The 10,610-nt window shown below is 42.4% G+C and overlaps 1 long non-coding RNA gene across 1 annotated transcript; it reads right to left on the reverse strand.

The window, feature by feature from the left end:
- Window positions 1–271: 271 nt before the first annotated feature.
- On the reverse strand, window positions 272–10,559 carry LOC125917941 (uncharacterized). Its single transcript, XR_007456336.1, has 3 exons — window positions 10,481–10,559; window positions 8,696–8,744; window positions 272–327 (listed from the first exon to the last, which is right to left on the reverse strand). It is a non-coding gene; the product is annotated as an uncharacterized LOC125917941 (long non-coding RNA).
- Window positions 10,560–10,610: the final 51 nt, after the last annotated feature.

The raw sequence follows: 10,610 nt of genomic DNA on the forward strand, positions 1-10,610 counted from the left end.
TTCAAGATAGTGGGTTGCTATCCTCCAGTGCACTGCCAACCTGAGGATGCCAGATGGTAGCTGAACCCTTTAAAACACCGTTGTCTTCTCTTACATCAAAGTCAAAGACATTTTCATCTCCCAGCTTTCTTTTAATTCTGAAGAGATGGCAATTCATAATTGAAGACACAGTGGTCCTATATGAAATTGACCTATATGCCTGATAGACATTGCTTCATTCATCTATATCCCTAAAGCACATTTCATTGAAAATATTAGCCAAGGATACTTACAGTAAATTCATAACAGATGTGTAGCTCCCTGTAAGTTGCATTCTGACCTTGTCACCTATGTGTCCGTCAAAGATATTATTAGTGACTTTTCAGATAAGCTGTCAACATCAAGATGGTGATGTTAGAGAATCTGGTATAAATGGAATTTCACAGATTCTAAATTACGAATGATTTTTTTTCTTTCATTTTTAATGTTTATTTTTTTTCCTTTTTTGAGAGATCCTGAGCAGGGGAGGACGTATAGAGAGGGAGACACAGAATCTGAGGCAGGCTCCAGGCTCTGAGCCTGACATAGGGCTCAAACTCATGGACTGCAAGATCATGACCTGAGTCCAAGTCGGATGCTTAACCAACTAAGCCACCCAAGTGCCCCAGGAATGATAGTTTATTGGCAAAGAAGTAGAAACTAAAGATAGTGTAAAGGATGTCGATTTTTAATTGAATATTGTTCACACATTTGTTGTGTTTTAGGCATACATTTTAGTCATTCCATATGTCTATAAATTATGTTGTACTTAACTACAAGTGTAGCTATCATGTGAAAGCATGCAACAGTATTACTACAGGATTGACTCTATTCCATTGGCTGTCCCTTGTATCCCTAGGACTCATTCATTCCATAGCTGGAAGCCAGTATCTCTCTCTCAAAGGTGTCAACTCTTTATCTAACCTAAGTATTTTGGTGGTAGACACATTTACCTCTTGTTCAGTATGTGTAAATTGGTGGTCTGTGTTTCTGTGAACATTGCTTAAAGCATTACAAATGATGTCATTACATTAATAAATTCGGTTTGATTCTTCACTCACAAGAAAGGAGAAGGAAAAGATTTCTTTGTGTCCCAGGCCCTGTCAGTAAGACCCTTCCCAATGTGGAGAACAGGCTTAGTTGCCCAGAGTACCTTGGGTCCGTCAGCTGAGTGACCAGGGCCTTCCACATTGCAGGAATTCCCACGGTGGCCAGCAGAGAGAGCTAGAGCACCACAAAGCAGGAGGGGCTGGTTCCTCTGGGTGCACAGTGAAGGCCTGCAGAGGGTACCCCATTGGCTTTTCTGACCCAGGGCACCTCAGAACAGGAAGGGCTTCTGTTGCTCCCAGAGGACTCAGGGCCTCTGCTACTGCCTCAGGACAGAGACCAGGGCTGCGTTTCCAGCAGGTTCTGCCGCCCGTCCCAGGGGAGGCCTTGGGAGTTTTGCAGCAACTTGGCATCTCCTGAGTCACCAGAGAGAAACTGCCTTGTTGCACTGAGTGCTGAGGAGGGGGCGCTGGGTGGCTTCCCTGGGCGCGCTGGTCGGTCAGCAGCACAGGCCCTTGCACTTTCTGGGCTGTTCCCGTGTTTCATTCCTCCCCTTCCTGGACAGTATGTGAACAAGAGGTATTTTACTAAAGGACCCGTGGATTCAGGGGTCTCACGACATCACATCATAGATGCCGTGGATGGTTTGTTCCAGATTCAGGCTTGTTTCCGGGAAGAAATCCTGACGGAAATTCAGAAAAATGGGAGCTGCGTTCCATTAGGACATGAATGCATGAAATGCTCATCTCGGGACCTTCTAGAAGAATGAGCTGGGATCCACTTTCCGAGTCATGCTAGAAGCAGAGACCGAGATAAGGGCACAAACTGGGCCCCACATCATACATGCTTTTTAAAAATTTAATGGTTTACCCAAAGCTATCTACACATTCAATGCAATCCCAATCAAAATTGCACCAGCATTCTTCTTGAAGCTAGAACGAGCAATCCTAAAATTCATATGGAACCACAAAAAGCCCCGAATAGCCAAAGTAATTTTGAAGAAGACCAAAGCAGGAAGCATCACAATCCCAGACTTTAGCCTCTACTACAAAGCTGTCATCATCAAGACAGCATGGTATTGGCACAAAAACAGACACATAGACCAATGGAATGGAATAGAGACTCCAGAACTAGACCCACAAACGTATGGCCAGCTAATCTTTGACAAAGCAGGAAAGAATATCCAATGGAAAAAAGAGAGTCTCTTTAACAAGTGGTGCTGGGAGAACTGGACAGCAACATGCAGAAGAATGAACCTAGACCACTTTCTTACACCATTCACAAAAATAAACTCAAAATGGATAAAGGACCTGAATGTGAGACAGGAAACCATCAAAACCCTAGAGGAGAAAGCAGGAAAAGACCTCTCTGACCTCAGCCGCAGCAATTTGTTACTTGACACATCACCAAAGGCAAGGGAATTAAAAGCAAAAATGAACTATTGGGACCTCATGAAGATAAAAAGCTTCTGCACAGCAAAGGAAACAATCAACAAAACTAAAAGGCAAGTGATGGAATGGGAAAAAATATTTGCAAATGACATATCGGACAAAAGGCTAGTATCCAAAATCTATAAAGAGTTCACCAAACTCCACACCCGAAAAACAAATAATCCAATGAAGAAATGGGCAGAAAACATGAATAGACACTTCTCTAAAGAAGACATCCAGATCGCCAACAGGCACATGAAAAGATGCTCAACGTTGCTCCTCATCAGGGAGATACAAATCAAAACCACACTCAGATATCACCTCACGCCAGTCAGAGTGGCCAAAATGAACAAATCAGGAGACTATAGATGCTGGCGAGGATGTGGAGAAACGGGAACCCTCTTGCACTGTTGGTGGGAATGCAAACTGGTGCAGCCACTCTGGAAAACAGTGTGGAGGTTGCTCAAAAAATTAAAAACAGACCTACCCTATGACCCAGCAGTAGCACTGCTAGGAATTTACCCAAGGGATACGGGAGTACTGATATATAGGGGCACTTGTACCCCAATGTTTATAGCAGCACTCTCAACAATAGCCAAATTGTGGAAAGAGCCTAAGTGTCCATCAACTGATGAATGGATGAAAAAATTGTGGTTTATATACACAATGGAGTACTACGTGGCAATGAGAAAGAATGAAATATGGCCCTTTGTAGCAACGTGGATGGAACTGGAGAGTGTGATGCTAAGTGAAATAAGCCATACAGAGAAAGACAGATACCATATGTTTGCACTCTTATGTGGATCTGAGAAACTTAACAGAAACCCATGGGGAAGGGGAAGGAAAAAAAAAGAGGTTAGAGTGGGAGAGAGCCAATGCATAAGAGACTCTTAAAAACTGAGAACAAACTGAGGGTTGATGGGGGTGGGAGGGAGGGAAGGGTAGGTGATGGGTATTGAAGACGGCATCTTTTGGGATGAGCACTGGGTATTGTATGGAAAGCAATTTGACAATAAATTTCATATATTAAAAAAAGAATTATTAACACAGAAAAAAAATAAAAAAATATTTAAAAAAATGTAATGGCTATTTTTCCAACATAGTGAAGTGATTGAAAACTACAGAAAACCTGGTAGGTAGGTGTCATTAACCTTATGTTATTTTTTAATTTAATATATGTTAACTCAGATTTCTTCAATTTTAACCTCTTCTGTTCCACACTCCTCCTAGCTGGCACATTACATTTAGTCATTCTGTCTCCTTAGGCTCCAACTGGTCATGATGATTTTTAGATTTTCCATATTTTTCATAATCTGCAAAGTTTTGAGGGTACTTTTGTACAATGTATTTTGTAGCATGATCCTTGGTTGGGATATGTCTAATGTTTGTTCAAATGCTTAGGCAAGAGTTAATGTGTTTTGGAGCAGAAGATCCAGAGGCATGATGCCATCCATAATTATCACTTCACATAAAGGTTGTTTACTCTGAAGATTGGGGTCTTTTGTGGTTCCATACAAATTTTAGGACTGTTCTAGTTCTGTGAAAAACGCTGTTGGTATTTTGATGGAGATTGCACTAATTGTGTCAATTGCTTTGGGAAGTATAGACATTTTCACAATATTTGTACTTGCGATCCATGAGCATGGAATGTCCTTCCGTTTTTTTGTGTCCTCTTGAATTTCTTTCATCACATTTTACACTTTTCAGAGTATAGGTCGCTCACCACTTTGGTTAGATTTATTCATAGATATCTTATTATTTGGTGTGCAACTGTAAATGGGACTGTTTTCTTAATATCTCTTTATACTGCTTCATTATTGTTGTCTAGAAATGCAACAGATTTCTGTACAATGATTTTGTATCCTGTGACATTGCTGAATTCATTTATCAGTTCTAGCAGTTATTGGGTAGACTCTTTAGGGTTTTCTATATATAGTATCATGTAATCTGCAAAGTGTGAAAGTTTCACTTCTTGCAGATTTGGATTTGTTTTGTTTTGTTTTTTTGTCTGATTGTTGTGGCTTGGACTTCCAGTACTATGTTTACGAAAAGTGGTGAGTAAACATCCTTGTCTTCTTCCTGACCTTAGAGGAAAAGCTCTCAGATTTTCCCCATTAAGGTTGATGTTAACCGCATAGATAACCCTTTATTACGTTGATGTATGTTCCCTGTAAACCTAGTTTAGGGGGGTTATAATCATGAAAGGATGTTGTACTTTGTCAAATGCTTTTTTCTGTACGTATTGATAATGACTGTATGTTTTTTTTTCTTACATGTTTATTCATTTTTGAAAGACAGAGACAGAATGTGAGTGGGGTAGGGGCAGAGAGAGAGGGAGACAAAGAAGCAGGCTCCAGGCTCTGAACTGTCAGCAGAGAGCCTAATGCAGGGCCTGAACCATGAACCATATGGTCATGACTTGAGCCAATCAAGAAATGAGCCACCCAGGAGCCCAGATCATATGGTTCTTATCCTTTCTTCCAGTGATGTAATGCATCACAGTGATTGATTTGTGAATATGGAACCACCTTGCAGCTTGGGAACAAATCCACTTAATTGTGGCTAATGATTTTTTGAAGGTATTTTTGAATTTGGTTGGTAGTATTTGATTGAGAATTTTTGCATCCATGTTCATCAAGGATATTGGCCTGGAGTTCTCTTTTCTAGTGGACTCTTTATCTGGTTTTGGTATCAGGGTAATGCTGGCCTCATAGAATGAATTTGGTAGTTTTCCATCCTTTTTTATATTTTGGAATAGCTTAAGAAGATGAGGTCTTAACCTTGTTTTAACTGTTTGGTGGAATTTACCTGTGAAGTCATCTGGTCCTAGATTTTTGGTTGTTGAGAGTTTTTTGATTACTGACTCAGTTTCTTTGCTGGCTATTGTTCTGTTCATGTTTTCTATTTATTTCTGTTTCAGTTAATGTAACTTATATGTTTCCAGGAATTTACCTGTTTCTGGTAAATTGTCCAAATTTTTTACTTACAAGTTTTTGTAATATTATCTTATGATTGTGTTTCTGACGTGTTGGTTGTGATTTCTCCTCTCTGATTTATGATTTTATTTGAGTCCTTTCTCTTTTTTTTTCTTCTGATACAAGTATTGCTACCCTGGCTTTCTTTTGACGTTCATTTACATGTTTCTTGACATCCTCTCATTTTCATTCTGTAGGTGTCTTGCAGTCCAAAATGGGTCATTTGTAGGCAGCATATAAATGTGTTTTGTGTTTTCAAACATTTTTATACCCTATGTCTTTTTATTACAGCATTCATTCCATTTACATGCAAAGTAATTATTGATTTGTATCTATGTATTGCCATTTTGTTACCTGTTTTGTTGTGGTTTCTAATGATTTTCTCTATCCTTTCTTGTCTTTCTTTTTCATGTTTTGCTGATTTACTTTACTGATGTATTTTGATTTCTTTCTCCTTATTCTTTGCATATTTATGAGTGGTTTTTGATGTATGGTGACCATTAAGTTTTTACATAATTTCTTTGTGTTTAGCCATTTATATTAAGTTGATGGTCATTTACCTTTGAACCCATTATTTTCTTCTCCCTATATTTTGGTACATGTTATTATGAGTTCCTTGACTTATTTTTTACAGAAATATTAATTTTTACTGGATTTGTGTTTTCTACCTCCCTGTTGTCACTTTTGTTCTCTCCTTTCCACTCAAAGAGTCCCTCTTAGTATCTCTGGCTGGATTGGTTTAGTGGTACAGACTCCTTTAGTTTTTGTTTGGGAAACTCTGTGTCTCCTTCTATTCTGAATGATAGCCTTGCTGGATAGAGTGTTCTTGGCTGCTGATTTTTCCATTCAGCGCTTTGAATATGTCATGTCACTTCCTTCTGTCTTTCCAAGATTCTGTTGACAAATCTGTAGCTGTCTTTGGTGGCTGGGGGCAATGCACCAGGGCAACCAGGGGCTCAAGGCTGTGCACAGAGTGTGTCAGTGGCTGGGACATGTGGGTGGGTGAGACAGATGAGGGTAACCAGGGGTGCACAGCATGCGGTGGTAGCTCTGCCTGCAGCTGGCCAGACAGGGTGCCCATGCAGTTTTAACAAAGTTTGCCCTGAGCCCAGCGCTGAGGCCAGCAGGCTTGGAGTGGGTGAGTCCACCAGAGGACTGGCACATGGCTACTATGTTAGGTAGCAAGTGTCTGTGCAGCTCCACTCCCTGGTATGTGCCTCTGGTCTTATTCCTGGACGGGGGGTGGGGGGGGTGGGGGGTGGGGGAGAGGCGGGAATGGTGCCTGTAAGCTCCCTCATTGTTGGAGAAGTCCCCTAACCACTCAGAAGTCAGCATGAACAGATCTGTCTCCTGTTGCCTTGGCGTTGTGTAAAATGCTACGTTTACGTTGTCTCTCTACACTGGCAGGGAGCTGGCTATCACTCATCCTCCTGGATCACCCAGTGCTGGGTCATCTGACCTCCAAAGCTCCAGGATCCAAACTCAAGGGAATTCAGCCCCTCTGGGTTTTAAAGCCAAATGTTCTGGGGATTAGTCTTGCCTGTGTGAGCTCCCTGGTGTGAGGGCTCACTTTCTCTGCCCTCTCTGCAGGCAGCTGCCCTCCACCTTTCTGACCTTCCTAACCTTTCAGGTACAGCTTCTATTTAGTTGTAGAGTTTGTTCTGCCAGTCTTTGGATCGCTCTCTGGTTCATGGACTTGGATGTGGATGTTATGCAGTTGAAAACACGGGACAGGGTGAGCTCAGGGTCCTCTTACTCTGCTATTATTAATTTTTTAAATGTCTTCATCTTTTGGATTTTTGAGACATGGTCAGACAGACTCCTATCACCCATGCACTCAGGATTAGAAAGGAACTTTCCCACATTTGCTTCTAGTATTTTATGTTTTGAAACTCTCTTTAATGAGGTATAATTTACATATAACAAATAGCCTCTAGTCAAAGGGTATGATTTGATGAGACTTGATCTCATAGGTACAGCACCATGAAGTCATATGGTTTCTCTCTAAACCTTAAATCATGATTCCTTTGTGTCTAAGTTAATGTTGCTTTTGAAGTACGGGCTACATTTTTTTATGTTTTCAGATATTGCCCAGGTGTCTGAATGCCTGCACGGGGGTACCTCCTTTTCTGATAGCCTGTATTCCTGTTAAGTATTGCAGTCGGTCTAGCTTTGGACTTTATCCTGTATTGTATCTTTCACTCTGTTAATTTTGTTGCAGTATGATGATGTTGCGGTATGAGTGATGAGGTATTCATAATTGGATTGATTTTCACTAAGTGGCACGAGCTGCAGTTCCAATTATGACAGAAAGCATGGGCTTCCTGTGTTAGGTACTCAAGAGCAAGGCAGATATCCTGGGCATTTGAGCTGAGAATGTCACTCTGTCTTTTTGCTCACACTCTTCCCTTCCCTTGGAGACAAGAATCCCCTGTTGTTCACACAGAAATGTAGGTGAAGTCAGCAGAGAAACGTACCTTCTCTTCTCTCCCCTTTGTCTCTCAGACTCCCTGTCGCTACCTTCTGCCTGTCCCTTTCTCTGACTCAATCCCCCAGGTCCCCTGCTCCAATCCAGCCATGATCAGGGTGTCCTCCAGCTCCTGGCCTCTGCTCTGGCCATCCCTCAGTGAGGAAACTGCAAGAGCATTATGTAGTTCACGGGTCTGATCAAGAAATCTCTGTTCCTCAGAGCCCTCCTACACATGGTGCTGTCTGTGGAGACCTGGCATCCTGGGCAAGGGTTTGACTCCATGTGTGGCCTCCTCACTCCTCTCCCACAGTCACTGCTGGTCCCTCATCCTTCCCCACCATTAGAACTCCACCATTTCCCAGGGACAGATACCTATCTATTTGACCCCAAGGTACCAGGAAGCCAGTGAATATTTCTAAAATAAATGAGCATAAGCACCCCATCAATCTAGATATAGGAAGTTCCCATCACCCCAGAAAACTCCCTCGGGCTCCCCTGCACAAAGGGTGATCTTGCTTCTATCCTCTATCACCACCATTTCTGGTAACACTTTGTTACCTGTGTGTACAGGAACCCCACTGTGTGCACTCGATGGGGAGTGAGAGTAGATGGTCCTAGAAGCAGACGCTGACACAGAGATAGAACGATGAAAGGTGGATTAACAGACAGTAGGAACGACAAAGTGGAGGGGACAGGATGGGCAGGGAAAGCATTCAGGCAGATCTGACACCTTCTTAAAATGTATATGTAATCACCATAGTCTGTCTCCATGCGCAGTCCTCTTCAAATTTCAGAATAGTTGTCCTATAAGGCAAAGAGATTTTGGTTTATTTCCCTCTGATCTTATGTTTTCCTACATGCATTCTGTCTTCTGTAGTTTATCAGTGGCTGTGGCCTCAGATGAACCCTTTAGTGTGTGGCTGCATCTGTGAGATTGTATGTAATGAAAAATGATTGTCTTCAGATCTAGATCTCTGAATGTACACATTCTCATAATTATCTCTTCTTTCTTTGTCTGGTAGGGCCCAAATTTTAATAGAAAAATGAGGGACCTTGTCTCATTGTTTAAAACGGCGATTCCCCGTCCCTGGGCTGACATGTTAACAGTCTTAGTTTAATGAACTTCTGTGACCATCTTTTTTTGATGATCACTGTGTGGAGATATCTTTTTTTTTTTTTTTTAATTTTTTTTAACGTTTATTTATTTTTGAAACAGAGAGACAGAGCATGAACGGGGGAGGGGCAGAGACAGAGGGAGACACAGAATCGGAAACAGGCTCCAGGCTCCGAGCCATCAGCCCAGAGCCCAACGCGGGGCTCGAACTCACGGACCGTGAGATCATGACCTGAGCTGAAGTCGGACGCTTAACCGACTGAGCCACCCAGGCGCCCCTGTGTGGAGATATCTTAATTGAAACTGTGAGAAGGGTGAATGGACACTTCCCAGACATTTTGCAGGTGCTTTATGTATTTAATGTCTTCTTTTCATAATGTTCTTAGAAACAAATATTACCCCTGTTTTCACAGATAACACAGCTGAGGCTCTGTGTAGGTCCCACTGAGAACTGGTATTAGGGCTGAGACAGCAGGAACACAGGCAAAGCCTCAGGATATTGTGAGAGAAATTTGAGGAGATGCAAAGCTGTAATCAGGTTGATGCAGGGGCGGCTTCTGGCCAACCCTGAATTATAGGTTGACCCACTAAGAGTTTGACTCAGGCTGAAGGCCAGTGCAGGCCCTCAGCTGATCTAAATCCTGTCTCCACTTTTAGTCTCACTGAGGGAGATGAACTTGGGCATACAAGCATTTCCATAAAACCAAGTTAAATTTCCCATGTCTCCAGGGCATCTTCCCCCCACAAATATCCAGAACCTTCAGAAAACCCAGGGTGACAACAGCCTTTTTAGATGATTACCTAGGTGCACTTTGACGAAAATGACATTTCGGAGATGAACACTGCATTGTGCACTGAGAGTGATCGCACGTAGCAGCTCCGTGTGAACCTCACACTCCCTGCTCAGGCTGTGGTCAGGAATGGCCTCCAACTGCATCTCTCTGACCCCAGCACCCTCTGCACCTCCTCAAACTCTGCTTACTGTCCTCAACTTCCCTTCTATTCCTGTGTAATACAAGTTTCCCCTGTTTCTGCACTGGATCCTTCACTGGTGTTTCCATTATGGTGATCACAAGGTCTATGTCACTTAATGCATGTCCCTCTTTCACATAGGACACCTGATGCTCTAAAAGTTAGGGGTGTGCCTCATTCTTTACAGAACCCAAAACATTGTGCCTCCAAAATATGCACCAGTGCTGCTGATACGTCTGCTTTTGTGTAGAAAATCCTCTTTCATTTTGACAAGAAAGATGTATATAGTTCACTGTATTACAGGGAAATGACACTGCCCATTGTATGTGTGTCCTGAGAAACTTGAGATATGCTACAGTGTCCTCAGGCAGGTTGTAGTTGGATTGCCAAGACTCACAACCATCTCTACATCATTGCCACAAAGTCAGTCATGAAGAAGATGAATATACTTTACCAGCCACTCATCCAGTTCAGGTCATCTTAGCAAATAGAGTAGGTGGAAGAGAGGGAGGTGGCCCATAGCCCATGACTGGTAGCGAAGGGTGGTCCATGGGATAGAGCCTGCAAGGCGATCCTGGGAAAGG

This window comes from Panthera uncia, unplaced genomic scaffold (genome assembly GCF_023721935.1).
Source record: "Panthera uncia isolate 11264 unplaced genomic scaffold, Puncia_PCG_1.0 HiC_scaffold_323, whole genome shotgun sequence".
NCBI lineage: Eukaryota > Metazoa > Chordata > Mammalia > Carnivora > Felidae > Panthera > Panthera uncia.